A 16,178-nucleotide genomic window follows, 5' to 3' on the forward strand; every position below is an offset into this window, starting at 1 on the left:
GTTCTTTGTCATGCAAGTATCGTATTTCACCATCAATTTTGAATGATAGTTTTGCAGGATACATCAGTCTAGGTTGGAAATCATTTTGCTTTAGGATCTGGAATACTTCACTCCATGCTCTTCTTGACTTTATTGTTTGTGCTGAGAAGTCTGCTGTGATTCTGATAGGTTTTCCTTTATAAGTGATCTGTCTTTTCTCTCTGACAGCTTTTAATAATCTATTCTTGTGTTGGATTTCTGGGGTGGTGATTATTATATGTCTGGATGTAGTTTTATTATGGTTATGACTATTTGGAGTTCTATATGCTTCACTGATCCTGATGTCGGTTTCTGATCTCATGCTTGGGAAATTTTCAGCTATTACTTCTCTAAATATGCTCTTGACATCCTTTATGTTGTCTCCTTCTTTTTCATTAATCCCTATCATTCTTATGTTATTTTTCTTTGCATCGTCTTGCAGTTGCTGAATTGTTGTTTCCTGATTCCTTGTTATTTTTAAAAGATCTTTCCTTTCCTGTTCACTAGCTGCAATCCTGTCTTCAAGGTCTGAAATTCTATCTTCACTTTCATTAAGGTGGTTTTTACAACTTTCAGTGGAGTTTTTGATTTCCTGTATATCTCTGTGCATCTGCATTATGTATTCTGTTTGTTTCTTATATTGCTCATCTAGGGATTCTATCTTTTTGTTTAGTTCCTCCAATTTTTTATCTGTGTTTTCTTTAGATATATTCAGAATCTCTTTCATTTCTTTTATCATTTCTTCTTTTACCTGGGAGATTATTTCGAGTTTGAATTTCTTTATGCTTCCTGGAGTTGCTTGTTAATTTCAGTAGCTATTTTGTCCGATATTTGAGGTGAATGGCATATATATTCTTCTATATACATTGCTCCTAGGGTTTCTTGAGATGGGATGGAGGTTTGAGGTTGTAATTTGGTCTTTCGTTTTGTCACTTTCCTATATTTCTGTGTTTCAAGTGTTATTTGAAAGCTTCCTCAGGATCTGTTAGAAATCCCCTTCTATGTTTTCAGGTACTGAGACTCTGGCACCACGCTACCCCAAGCCACTGGGCCTGCAGAATCAATGGCCCTCCTCTGCCTGCTCAGAACTCTGCAGTTCCAGACAAGGTGGGCCTCAGTGACATTGTGCACCCACCTGCCCCTTGGAAGCTCCACAGCTCTCCAATCGCACCCAGGATGTGGAGGCAGATGTAGATGCCTCAAACCCACCTCTCCACTTCACTGCACCTGGAAGCCTGGAGGGTCTGGAACAGTCAAGTTTTGGGCAGAGTGTGCTGAGCACTCACCACAGGCTGCAGGGCCTCCGGAACCCGCGATGCTCCACCACCCGCCGAGACATCCAGAGCCCTCCAGACACACAGGGAGGCCGATTACAGTAGCTTTGTAGTATAACTTCAAGTCAGGGTTGTGATGCATCCTGCCTTGCCTTTGCTGTTTAGAATTGCCATTGCTAGTCTAGGTCTCTTCTGGTCCCAGATGAATTTTAGGAGTGATTCCTATAGATCTATGAGGTATGTTGATGGTATTTTCATTGGGATTGAATTGAATCTGTATAACAATTTTGGAAAAATGGCCCTTTCCATAATATTTATTCTTCCCATGCATGAACAAGGGATGTCTTTCAATATTCTGAGATCTTCTTCAATTTCTTTTTTCAGAGTATTATGCTTTTTCCTGTATAGATCTTTTACTTGTTTTGTGAGATTAATTCCTAAGTATTTCAGTTCTTTGGATGCTAATGTGAAGGTTGTGGCTTCTCTTATTTCTCTCTCTGTGATTTTGTTGTTAGTGTATAGGAATGCTATTGATTTTTGAGTATTGATTTTGTATCCAGCTGCATTGCTGAATTTATTTATTATTCTAGGAGTCTTTCAATGGAGGTTTTGGGGTCTTCTCTCTAGAGTATCATATTACCTGCAAATAATGATAATTTAACTTCCTCTTTTCCTATCTTTACCCATTTTATTTCTCTCTCTTGTCTAATTGCTCTGGCTAGTATTTCCAGTACTATGTTGAATAGGAGCAGTGATATGGGATATCCTTGTCTTATGCCTGATTTTAAGGTAAAGGCCTTCAGATTTTGGCCATTTAATATGATTTTGGATGTTGGTTTGTCATAGATGGTCTTTATCATAATGAAGTAAGGACCACCTATTCCAATTTTCTGTAAAGTTCTTATCATGAATGAATGTTGGACCTTATCGAAGGCTTTTTCTGCATCTATAGAAATGATCATGTGATTCTTACTTTGGCTTTATTTATATGGTGTATTACATTTATTGATTTACATATATTGAAACATTCTTGCACGCCTGGGATGAATTCCATTTGGTTGTGGTGTATAATCTTCTTGATGATTTTCCTACATCCTGTTTGCCAATATTTTGTTGAGGATTTTTGCATCTGTGTTCATTTGTGAGCTTGGCCTGTAGTTCTCTTTTTTAGTTGCATCTTTCTCAGGTTTTGGAACTAGAGTAATATTTGTTTCCAGGAATGACTTAGGAAGAATTGCTTCCCTTTCAGTCTCAATGAAGAGTTTGAGGAGTGTCGGCATTAAGTCTTCTTTGTATTTTATGTAGAATTCCACAAGGAATCTGTCTGGGCCTGGGCTCTTCTTTGTAGGTAAGGACTTAATTATATTTTCAATTTCATTAATAGAAATTGGGTTATTCAGCAGTTTTACATCTTCTTGACCCAGCTTTGGCACTTCATATAATTCTAGGAATCTGTCCATTTCTTCTGTGTTATCGAACCTATGAGAGTCGAGGTTTTTGAAGTCAGTGTTGATCTGTATTTTCACAAAATCTCTAGTGATTTTGCCTTTTTCATTCTTTATTGCATGAATTTGAGCTTTTTCTTCCCTTTTTAAAAATAAGGTCTGTTATTATGGTAACCATTGATGATCACCTTGTATTATGTTTTTATATTATCTATTATGTCCACCCTTTTGACTTGACCGATTCTGTCCTGTTATGTCTCATTTGGTTTTACTCTCTTCCAAAAAAGCAGTAAGAACCGTGGGAGCAATGAAACCCAAAATGTGTAATAGTCATTGTACAAAAGAGAGGAAAAGAAAGTGCTCTAAATTATATAACTGCATGTATATTTAAGTGTATAAGATAGAAAATGATATCACAGAGTTTTATTGGATCATTGAACAGAACTGTTTGCAGTATCATTGTTGGAATGTCCACTCTACAAGCTTTAATTTTGTGACTTGAACAATTATTTTTAAGATGGCAATATGTAATCCATTAACTAGTGATTTCCTACTGTTCATTTTTTTCTTCTGTAAATCTGTATAACTTGTACCCTTTCACTTTTTTTCTTTTCTCCTTAAATAAAAAAAAAAGAACTGTGGGAGTAAAAAGAAACTCAAAAAGGGTAATTGTTATTGTAAAAAAGAGGAAAGGAAGGTGGTCTAAGGGATATAACTGCATGCTTGAGTGTGTAGGATGGAAAACTATATTACTGAGCTTTGGTTGGATCATTGAACAGAACTTTCTGCAATCTCACTGTATGAATGTCCACTTTATATGCTTTAATTTTATAAATTGGACAACTGTTTCTAAGATGATGATATGTAACCTGTTATCTAGTGATTTCTTATTGTAGTTTTTCTTGAAACTCTGTATTACTTGTATGCTTTTGCTGCTTTGTTTTTTATTTCCTTTTTTCTCTTTAATTAAAAAAATAATAAAATCTCAAAAAAATAAGATCTGTTAAGGGCTTATCAATTTTATTTATTCTTTCAAAGAACCATGTCTTTGATTCACTGATTCTTTGGATTGTGTTCTTAGTCTCTATTGCATTAATTTCTGCTCTGATTTTTATAATTCTGTCCCTTCTTTTGGCTTTGGGGTTGACTTGCTCTTCTTTTTCTAGCTGTTTGAGTTGTAGCATCAGGTTGTTTATTTGTATTTGTTCTGTTTTCCTGATGTGGGAACTCAGTGCAATAAATTTCCCTCTGAGGACCACTTTCATTGCATCCCACAGATTCTGCTAAGTTGTATTTGTGGGTTTGTTTGCTTGTAGATATTGTTTTATTTCTTGAGTTCCCCTGTGACCCCCTGATTGGTCAAGAGTGTATTATTCATTTTCCATGTGTTTGTGGGGTTTTTGCTGAAATAAAGAAGCAACTCTGGGAAGCTTGAAAGGAATTCAAAATAGAAATCATCTCCCAGGTAAAAGAAGAAATGATAAAAGTAATGAAAGAGATGCTGAAGACATCTAAGGAAGACACAGTTAAAAAATTAGAGGAACAAAACAAAAGATAGAAAACCTGGATGAACAATATAAGAAAAAAAAACAGAATATACAGGATATATTGAATATACAGGAAATCAAAAATTCTATTGAAAGCTGTCAAAACCACCTCAACGAAAGTAAAAATAGAATTGCAGACCTTGAAGACAAGATTGCAACTAATGAACAGGAAAGGAAAGATCTTTTAAAAATAACAAGGAATCAGGAAATAACAATTCAACAGCTTCAAGATGATCCAAAGAAAACTATTATAAGATTGAAATGGATAAATGAAAAAGAAAGGGGCAACACAAATGATATCAAGAGGCTATTTACAGAAGTAATAGCTGAAAATTTCCCAAACACAAGAACGGAAACTGACATTAGGATTAGTGAAGCATATAGAACTCCAAATAGCCATAAGCAAAATAAACCTACACCAAGACATATAGTAATCACCATCCCAGAAATCCAACATAAGAGTAGAATATTAAAAGCTGTTAGAAAAAAAAGACAGATCACCTATAAAGGAAAACCTATTAGCAGCACAGGAGACTTCTCAATACAAACAATGAAGTCAAGAAGAGCATGGAGTGAAGTATTTCATATCCTAAAGGAAAATGATTTCCAACCCAGCCTGATGTACCATGCAGAACTGTCCTTCAAAGTGGATGGAGAAATAAGATACTTCCATGACAAAGAACAGCTGAAAAAACTTCATTATCACCAAACTAACCTTGCAAAGAATATTGAAAGACAGTCTAGATACACATAGGAAAAAGACACTAAGCAAGGCAGACAATTAAACAGAATGGAAAGATAAAATAGCAACAGCAGACAGATAGCATGTCAATAATAAACCAATATATAACAGTTATAACCATTAATGTAAATGGTCTCAATTCACCATTAATAGAAACAAACTGGCAGAATGGATCAAGAAACAACATCCAACCATATGCTGTCTACAAGAAACCCATCTAGCCCAAAAAGAAACTCACAGACTGCAAGTCAAAGGATGGAAAAATATTCTTCATGCAACAGGAATCGAAAAAAAAAAAAAAAAGCAGGTTTAACTATTCTGTTTGCAGACAATGTGAACTTCAAAACAAGAATGGTCCTAAGTGATAAAGAAGGTGACTATCTACTAGTTAGGGTAAAACTTGAGGAAGATATAACAATCTTAAATATATATGCACCAGATTTGGGAACACCCATTTATACAAAGCAATTATTAACAGAAATGAAAAATCAAATAAGCAATAACGTAATTATAACAAGAGACCTTAACATACCATTGACACCAAGGGACAAATCAGCCAGACAGAAAATCAAGAAAGAAATAACAGAACTGAATCACACCTATGAACAAATGGACTTGATAGACATATACAGATTGTTCCATCCAACAACATCAGAATATACATTCTTCTCAGCAGTACATGTGACAATCTCTAAAATAGATCATATACTAGCCCACAGAACATATTTAAATAAATGCAAAATAATTGAAATTATCCCATGCATGCTATCAGATCATAGCGCCATGAAAGTAGAAATTAACAATAAAAGTAGCTGCAAAAACCCTAAAATAAGTTATTTCTTTAAGAAACAGTCACACTTTTAAATGGAGAATGGGAAATTCCTGACTCTTAACATCTTGGGGTCAACCTGAGATCTGAGATCTGAATCTGACTCCTCGTGCCCTGTGAACACATGAAACTTTGGGGGGTATATTTTAGACTCAAACCATAACAATGACCATGTGTGATAGATTATTGTTTAGCAAATAATCACTTCTCCTGTCTGCATTCTATTTATATAGTATAAATAATTTTCACTCCCTACTAATGTAACTGACAAATAAAAAGTGGGCCGAAGTATCAGAGAGCTAATTCAAAGGCTTTGATTTGTCTCTTCCTACCCTTCTAGGAATCTCTAACCCCTGCTGGAAGAGTTTTCAGCACAGTTAGCAGACAGAATATAAAGTAAAGTGGCCTTTATTTTAAGAATGCAGAGAGAGAACCCCCCGAGGGTTCTCTGAGGTCTGCCTTTCTCTCTGCCAGACATGTAGTGTGGAGGCATACATATAGCTTAGATTTGGGGTGGTGCCTAAGGCATTACTGATGCACAGGTAGCCAAGTGGAACTCATTTTGTGTCACAGGTAAATTGCCTAGGGGCTGGGAAGGTGACCTTCTGCCTCCCAGCCTCCCACCGCTACAGCGTCCCATTTAGGGCAAAATCCTTTCATTCTCATCTTTTTATTATTAGGAAAAAAGGTGAAGTTTTTCTTTCTTTTATTACTTCGTGCTGAAAGGGGGCACTGTATTGGGGTTTAGGAGGCTCGACAGGATGACAGTTGATGCCCATGCAGAAACTGATGCCAGGTGTTTTAACCAGGACAACTTTATCACAGATGAATGCCTGCACATTAGGCTGGAAAAACAAAGAGTAAAGGTTTTATGAGGAGGTGGGCCACTATCATATTTAAGGACCCAGGTGAGGTAGAAGAAAAGGTGCCTTTGATTTAGATATGTTATTCTATCAGGACTATGTTGAGGTAAAATCATTGCCACGGTGAAGTATAATTCTGAAAAACAAGTGTGGGGTTTGGAGGAGTGAAGTTATGAGAGGTAATTATTCCCCCATCTGAAAGGGTAAAAAGTTAAGAGGGTAGATAGGTCAGACTTGTCTCAGGTATGTATGATGTGGGAGTCTTTAGGAAAGACTGTTGGGAGTCCTGCTGTAAAAAGGATAAATAATAGAATGTAGGAAATTAGGAACCAAATTGGATAACAAAACATGACTCAGCCTGAAAATTGTGGCTGTGAGGCCTTAGTGAGGTGATGAGTGGGCAAAAGGATGGTTAGATCTAGGGCTGGAAGGGTACCACTTAGCCTTGGTGATGTGAAACCAGGATGGCAGTCTAGCAACTTTGACCGCTGTTGAGGTTGCCAAGAAGACCAGGTATGGGCCATTTCACCTTGGTTGTAGTCCTTGTGATGGTTTTACATAACAGGACTTTAGTAAGTATATCAACAGTCTCCCCAGTTGTGGGAAAGGTTTTTATTTATCCTGAAAAAGTACAAAAAAATGTAAGAAGATACTTGAGAGTTTGTGGCAACGCATGTGTGTAAAATTTATCTGTTAGTCTTGACCAGAGTTGTGTCTTAGAAATTGGAAAATAGGAAAAGGAAGGGGTGCTAAGTATCCCTGAGGAGAGGGTTTACTAGCAATAACAGGTGTAAGCTGTTGAGACTTTAGAGTGTCTGGGTCAGTCTGCATAAACACAAAGGAATAAAAAGGCATTTTAAGATCTAGGACTGTAAAGTGAGTAGTGGAAGGAGGGATATGAGAGAGCATGGTATAAGGGTTTGGCATTACTGGGTGGATTGGAGTAACAGCACTATTGACTACCCTAATGTCCTGTACTAGGTGATAGGACTCATCAGGCTTGAGTACCAGGACAATAGGAGTATTATAGGGTGAATGTGTAGGTTTAAGAAAACCATTGTCTAAAAAGCACTTACTTATAAGTTTAAGTTCCTGTAAATGTTTGGAAGCCATTGGATATTGGGGAACTCAAGGAAGAATTGAAGGATCACTGAGATGAATTAATGATAGGCATGGCATGGGCAGTGCAGGTGGGATTGGGGGTATCTCAAACTGTGGGATTGACCAGAGAAGAAGCAGTTTGGAACCTGCATGAAATAGCCCCTGTCTGTAAAGGATGCAGAATGGTGGCCATCAAAACCCCCTATAGAGACTGAGGACTTAATACAGTGGCCTGAAAACTCAGGAAGAACACTATACATGGCATCTATGTCCACAAGTACAGAGAATGTCTTACCTGAGACTTCTAGTGGGACTTGGGGTTCTGAAAAGGACACCTTAATGGGGGCTGTGGACCCCCAAACCCTGTCAGTCTTCAGCAGCAAGTCCAAACAGATCTGTCAGCAATGAATCTGGCAGTGTTGGCATTTCCTGTGAGGGTTAGAAGTTAGGAGGATGGCTTATCCACTCTCTGGTGGCTAGGACAGTCCAGTAGCCCTGGGGCAAGGTCCCAAAGGAATGCCAGAATGGGGCACTCTCTTGCCCACTGTCCTTCTGCTGCATTTGAAGCATGGTTCAGGAGGGGCTCAGGCAGCTCCACCTTGTGTCGGTTTACCTGTCTCAGAACTCCAAGTGTCACTGCTAAAAGATCAGATTGTTATTTTTTATCTTTGTGGTTGAAAACACCAAAAGCCATATTAAGAAGGCCTCCCTTTGGGGTTTGAGGGCCACGTTTAGCCTTTTGTCTTGGGATCTGGCTCACAGTAGAAGGTATTTGTAGAATCAATTAAGTATGCAGGAGTCAAATAATACAATCAACAGGGTATTTATGATCATAACTTTAGTAATGGCTTCCCATAAGGAGGATAAGGTCTGGGGAATTTTAGGAACTGACATGTCATTTATTTGTCATATATAAGTATCTCTTTATGCTGTTAATATGTCTAATGCCGTCTGATTTTTGGAGGATGGCCTGTTTTATTAATTTTACCTTTTTATTTAGGGGAGAGATCAGCTGTGGTGTCATTTAACATATAGTTAATTGAATTGAGTATAGTTAATTATGGCTCGGTGGAGGGGTGAGCCAGGGCCAACGGACAGGCTGGGAAAGGCTCAAACCTGGCCTCTGCCCCAGTGCTGGTCTTGTTGTTTTGCATACATCTATAACCTTTTTTTCTGGAAAAGATCTGATGGATCCCAGCAAAGGAATCCAAAAGGAATTTATAATTACCTCTTAATTTCAGTTGTTGAACATCCAGAAGATTGATAACAGTACAGTATAGTATAGGCAGTAAGCTTAACATAGACCATTAAATGGCTATTAATAATGAGTGTTTTAACATTTGCACACTGAAGAAATTTGTGAAATATCTCTAAGCATATGTCTGGATCTGAAAGAAAATATTTGTCATCATACATTATATAAATTTTTGTTTAAAATTATTATTTGACTGGTGATCTTATGTTGGTCTGATTTCTATCTCTTGGCTGGAACACAAGAAAAAGGCAGCAGAAACAATCTCAATTTTATATTTAAAGGCATGAATATACCATGAGATCAGCAACAATGAATTATCTTAGTCATACTAACATTAGTTGAGGTGTCTCTCATAAGGCTATGGAGATTATTGGAGGCTTTAATCAGTAAACAAGGCCTGATAAAATTACCAGGTGGCCACTTTCACCAATTGAATTGTTGAAGTCTTCACCATTCACCAATTGAAGTCTTGTCCAATGTCTCCTCATCCAAGAGATTTTAACCAGTTTTAGCACCATTTTGACTAGCTAACTAGTCAAACTAGATGGAAGCATGTTTTCAATCTATAACCCAAATAAACCTTGATTAAATGGTTTGAGAATGTAAAAAGGAAAAAATTGTTGAGCTCAAATAAAAAGGATCAGCTGTTTACAGAGAAGGCAAATGGACAAACATGGACAGATGATCTGTAGATTAGAAATGGACTGAACAAGCAACAGATATATTTTATAAAATCAGAGTGCACTCAAATATATTTTGCCAATTTGAACTATATTAAATAAGACTGGTGTGAACCTTTTTGTAGATTAATAAATAGAGATTTCTTGAAATAATACTGGAAAAGGAACCTGATCAGCTCAGAGTTAAGAAGGAACAGCCAGGCACCCTACCTTGCCAGGCAGCCATTGGTCCCTCCTGGCCCCTTTTTTCTCTTTTTCCTGTTGTATCTCGTTGCCTCCTCCTCCACGCCTAGCTCTTGCTCAGGGGCCAGGGCTGGGACTGCTTGGGAGGCGCTGAGCACGCAGGGGGTGCATGGAGCTGGGGCCCAGAGCTGATGCACGGCCTTGAGAGCCCAGAGCAGCCCATGAAGGCCAGGCCTGTTGGTGTGCACTATCTGCTCGCAGCCCAGTGCTGTCTGCACGCATCTTCCCCATCCCGGTGCACCGGGAAAGGTGGGCTGGCACAAAGCGCAGGGAGGGATTGAGAAATGGGTGAAGTGGGGAGAAAAGGACGGCACTGAGAAAGCTGCAGGATTTGGTGTATGAGATATAGGGGAGAAGCTATAAAGAAAGAAGCCACCTCCTAAGTGTGGGGAGGTGGAAGGGTCCTGGAGGAGCAGAGGGAGAGAGAGGGACACATTCTTAAAACAAAGGCCTAAAGATGGAGAGTTTTTGTCAACTTGCTGCTGTTGTGATAAAAGCAAAAATAAAAGATCACCTTTTTGGTTTTTGGTAGCCTTTTGAACCAGGTACCCCAGAGGTGTGTTTTTTGGGAGACAGGAAGTGGTCCTCATGACCGAATTATAAGTGAGCTGAGAGAACAACTTTGCCTTGGTAAGTAACAGCTCACCGCAAGGAGCGTGGAAGCTGTTCTGGGTCAAACATAACAAGAGAGGTCGTGACCTGTCTTGTATGGGTGACACGGAAAATCCACACCCGTTCTCTTTGGCCTAGTCACCGAAGAGTGCAGGGTGGGTCCCAGTGAACAAAAATGCCAGCCTTGCCTCAAGCTGTACAGCCTAAGGAGCATGAAAACTAGTATCCCTGTTGGGATGGCAGGATGGGTTTTTTGTTGCAAGCTTGCTAACAGACGGAAACAAAAAAACTGGACAATAGCTCACCCATGTTCAGTGAGGAAGGTCGCTGTTGCATGCAGATTAGTGGCAGCAAGTAAACAGTCCTGGAGGAAGAAAAAGGTGGTTCTTAGACAGGGAAGCTCAAACTGGAAGGGATTCCCAGGAGCCACTCACGCTGCCATCCGAGTCTCGGCACCATTATGAAACAGTTTTCAGCATGGTTAGATGACAGAATATAAAGTGGCCTTTATTTTAAGAATGTGGAGAGAGAACCTCCTAACCACTGAGGTCTGGCTTTCTCTCTGCTGGACACGTGGTGTGGAGGCTTACATATAGCTTAGGTTTGGGGTGGTGCCTAAGGGGCTTTACTGATGCACAGGTAGCCCATTGGAATTCATATCGCGTCACAGGTAAATTGTCTAGGGGTGGGGAAGGTGACCTTCTGCCTCCCAGCCTCCCACCGCTACAGTGTCTCATTTAGGGCAAAACCCTTTCACCTGCCACGAGAAGAATTGTGCAATCATAGCCTTTGCTTGTGAGACATAGAGTGAGGCATATGTTCCAGATCTGCCCCAGCTACCCTGCACATATGCAACCTGAAATGAAATGGCCCTGTATACTGTAGTCTTGTAGATGTTAGGTGGAGATGGATTCATGAAAGGAACTTCCAACATTTGTGTCTTTTTTGCCCAAGAACTTTCAATGGCCACTGGAGCCCAATCAACCCATTCTAATGCAGGCCAGAGTTGCTGGGAAATTTAAACACTTGAGAATAGCACTCAACAACTTACTGGTACAGATTGCTATATGATATTCAGTGCCCTTATTCCTTGGGTGGGATAATGTTAAGGCTCACATTCTCTACTGACTCCTGGAGGTTACTCATGAGTTGAGATTCAGCTTGCCTAAGGGCTAACTTGCTTGTTAATGCATTCTTTGCTGCTCTGTCTTCCCTTCTTTGTCTCATTTCCCTATTTCTTTTCTGGCACATCTAGTCCAAAAGTCTGCTCTTGGGGAACTATACTAGGACAGCAAGTAAGTTCAGGCTACCCTATTTTTTAAAAAAACTAAATTATTTATATCTATTTATTTATTCATTTGCTACCATAATATGTCTTGTTGTCTTTCAAATAGTTGTTCATGCCATCAGATTTAACATAAACAAAATCAAAGAGAATAAAACCCAACCCAACAAAGAAACGAAAATGATATGGTTCCCCTGCCAGGATCACTTTCTGGTGAGGCCTGGATCTCTCTCTCTCTCTGCTGTTAGGGAATGGTGCAGACTCTGGGAGAGAGGTGTGGGTGTAGCTGTCCTCACTCAGGCAGCATCTGGCTCATAGAGCTGCTTTCCAGGCAGGATCTCGAGACCACCTCTTGGTGAGGCCCCTGGTTCTCTCCCTCTACAGTCCACAAATGGTGCTGACTCATGGAGAGAGGCTTGGGTGTCAATTTTTTTTTATTTAAAAGAGAATAAAACAAAACAAACAGAACAAAGCAAATCAGAGCAAAACAATGCAAGCAAAAGATTTCAATAAAGACAACACGAAATCAATAGTGGCTACCATAATGTCTCTTGTTTTCTTCAAAATATTTGTCCATATCTTCACACACAATGCATTCAACCAAGACAGTATAGTATAAAGCCTATCAAAACAAAAGAATGAAAGCATTATAGGCCTTCAAAACCAGACAATAGGATAATCAACAATGGCTTCCATAATGTCTATTGTTCTCTTCAAAATAGCTGTCCTTGCCTTCATACATATTGAAATTAAATAATACAAAATAGACTAAAACCAATCAAAACAAAGAATAAAAGCATTACTGAACTTCTCAACAAGATGACAGGAAATCAACAATGGCAACTGGTTGAGTGATTTGTACTCAATCTACAGCAGGGCACAATATTAAAAAGATGAGGCAAGTAGATAAGAAAAGAGTTTAATAAGCAGGGAGGGCACAGAGGGTGTCACCACAAGGAAGGCTGTGGCAGCTCTCTATAGACAAAGGACCGGTTCTGCCTGATAAAGGCTATAATGGGGGAAGGGTTCTGGTAGCTGATATGAGCTGATTTATTTGTGAGAGTGCAAAGGTTTGGGTAAACCTTTACATTCCTGAGCTTTGGCAGACTTTTTTGAGGGAGAAGCCATAGGGGCTTCTGGGAAAAAGGAGGTATGCATTATCATGGCTTAGCTTTGAACCACTGCCATAATAATTGCGCTGTCTCTCAGACAGGGGATCTAACATTCTCATCTCTTTGGTATTAGGGGGCACTGTGGAGTCTCTCTGACTGATTCCTGCTGAGAGGGGGCATTGTTGGCGCCTAAGGTAGAAGAGAATGGGATTGAGGGATCCTTTTCCTCTGAGTTTGTGAGGTAGTGACGTTGCTCAGTAGTAGGATTTCTTTGGTTAGTGAATGCCTGTATTCTGGCTTGGATAAATTACGAGGGGAGCCTAAAGGCACAAGGAGCAAAAGGCAAAAAAATTACTATGGTAATTATGAGACCCATAATGAACATTAGAAGGGGAGCCCAGCACCCTGAGGAATCCCACCATGAAGACCAAGGGATGGTTTCTGGAAAATATTGCCTCCCTCATACATCAGCTAGTTTTTTTGAGTTTTTGTACCTGCTCTTTGATGATACCTGATTGGTTGACAATGTAGCAGCACTCTTCTCCCAGCATAGTGCAGTGTCCTTTTTCTGCTGTGATGATATTGAGTGCCCTGCCTTGTTGGAGGACTACCATTGTCAACAAGTTGATTTGGTCTTGTAGTGAATTAGCACTTTAGGAAAGTGATGTTATAGCCCTTTCTAGATCATGGGACAATGTAGAATACTAGCTGAGGCGGGTTTGCAATCCCCCTACCCCCATTCCAATAGCCACAAAGACCCCAATACCTGCCAATATTGGAACTAACTGTATGGCTCTGTGGTTTCAAGTGGTATTTAGTGTTGGATGGTATGTGAGAGTTTTATTATCTGTTAAGAGGGAGATGTGTATGGCTAAAAATCCAACAGTACATGTACCTGTCCAGTATGTGGCTCCATTGCCACAATTGAATAAGGTGTTTGGGGGAGGGTGTGTTTGTAGAGACTGACTTTGATGATTAAGGATAATTTAGTGGGTACAGGCCATTAGGTCTCCCCAAAATAGCTCAGAGGGATCAGGAGGGGGGTTTGGTGTATTGGTATGGCTACTCTCCTAGAGTGGATTGTATGCAGGTGAGATTAGGGGGTCAGGGCTTGTTTGGAGCTATCTGGAAAGGGGCAGAAATTGGAATATGAGGTTGTATTTGGTTTAAGATTTGTTTGGCTGAATATTAAAGGTGGAACCATGTAGATGTCTGCTGAAAAAAAGCAGGTATAGCCAACAATCAGTGTGTGAATAGTTGTTCCCCTTCTGGAGCAAAGTGAAAGTCATATTGAGAATCTGGGTCAAGGTTAGTGAAATAAACCGATTTAGTTTTGTGTATAATTTCTTTGGGTATTGAGGCATCAGGAGAGGAACATAGTAAGCCTTGGGATTAATGTCTTTTTTATGGTAAAGAATTGGTACTCTCGTGTTGGCTGCATGTGAATTACAAAACCCCATCTTTGAGCATCTGGGAATTTGAGAGGGTGTTTTATGGTGAACAAAAGCCATTCATCTGCAAACCTGTCAGGCTTGAGATTAGAGGAGGCATTAATGTATTTGTCATTGTTTTTGTAAAATCCCTTTGGGCCAAACCAATATTTTCACAACCCCAGTAACGGCAGTGATACCAGTAGATGTTAAAACAGGAGTTGTGGTGCGTGTTTTCAGGACACATAATGAATCTGAGTTGGGAAGTCCCTGGGATTTGTTTCACTGAGATGTCTTTTTCTGGGTTGGATGCATCAATCCATTAGCCCTGTAAAGTGTGGTTTGGAGTTCCTTCAGTCCAGTTGGTTTAAATTATTATCTTTGGAATTTGAGGTTGTGGCTTGCCATCTGCTGAGTGTGTTATAAGGACAAAAGAATAGAGTTTTGGTTGAGGCTGAGTATAGACAGGGGGAAGAGACATCAGAGGTAGAAGGAGACATCCCACCCAGGTGGTCTTCATGTTGAGGGAGTTTCTATGGTTGTGTCAGTAGCTTTAGTTTGAGGTATCCAGTTAGTTAGTTGATGTAGGTGAAATATAGGGTTATAGTTGTAAAGAAGATGGTAAGAATTGTTCTTGGTAGGATGGTAGCCTTGGTTGGGTAGTGTAAAGCTGGCTATACTAAAGACAATGAGTATGTAGCTGTATAAGGGCCAGAACCAAATTGGATAACAATACATCAGTCTTTAAGTCTAGTGATCTGAAGGTGGGTAGGGATATTTGTCGGGAGGTCCACAGGGGCCTCTCAGTATATTCAGAGTCAAGATTACCAGGTGGAGGTCGATATCCCTTTGGTTGGGTGACATGAAACCAGTGTGGAAATCCTGCTACCTTTACTGCAGTTCGAGTTGCCAAGTATACCAAATGAGGTCCGTCCGACCTTGTTTGAAGAGCTGATCTTAAGTCTGTGGGTTTAGGAGTTTTAATATAGATTAGGTTTCCTGGAGACAAAAGAGGGTCTGGTGTGTGCCCTCAGAGTGTTGGGGGAGGCATAAGTCTGCATGTTGGTGAAGAAGGTGTCTAAGGATTGAGAGAATTGGGATGTAATTAGCTAAAGGAAGAAGGTGTCTGAGGATTGAGAGAATTGGGATGAAATTAGCTCAGCGTGTGAGGATAGATTTTGTAAAACAAAGTGCTTGCCATACATGAGCTTGAATGGGCTTAGTTGGGTGGGTGATCTGGGTAAGGCTCGAAGTTTTGTGAGGGCTATAGGTAGGAGTTCTGGCTATTGTTGATGTAGTTCTAGTATGATTTTAGTCAGGTGTGCCATTATGAGACCATTTGCCCTTTCTATTTTCCCTGAGGATTGTGGATAATAGGGTTTATGTAGTTTCCAAGTAATATTAAGGCTAGAGGACTCTTGTATGATCTGGGAGATAAAGGCTAGGGCATTATCAGATTGGGTGTATTGTGGGAGTCTGAACCTAGGAATGATGTCTTGGAGTAAAATATTGGCAACTACATCTGCCGTCTCTCTGGTGGTAGCGTAGGCCTCTATCCAACCTGAAAAGGTGCTTATAAAAATGAGGAGGTATTTTATATGTTCATATCTGGGAATATGTGTGAAATCTATCTGCCATTCTTGGACCAGTGTGTTTTCATGAAATTGATGGGCAGGAAAACGTGGAGGGAGGCATATGACCCTGTGGAGCTGTCTTGGCACATATTTGACAATTGAGGGTTA

This window comes from Cavia porcellus, unplaced genomic scaffold (assembly GCF_034190915.1).
Source record: "Cavia porcellus strain 051 isolate PalLab524CR breed Dunkin Hartley unplaced genomic scaffold, mCavPor4.1 scaffold_33, whole genome shotgun sequence".
Taxonomy (NCBI): Eukaryota; Metazoa; Chordata; class Mammalia; order Rodentia; family Caviidae; genus Cavia; species Cavia porcellus.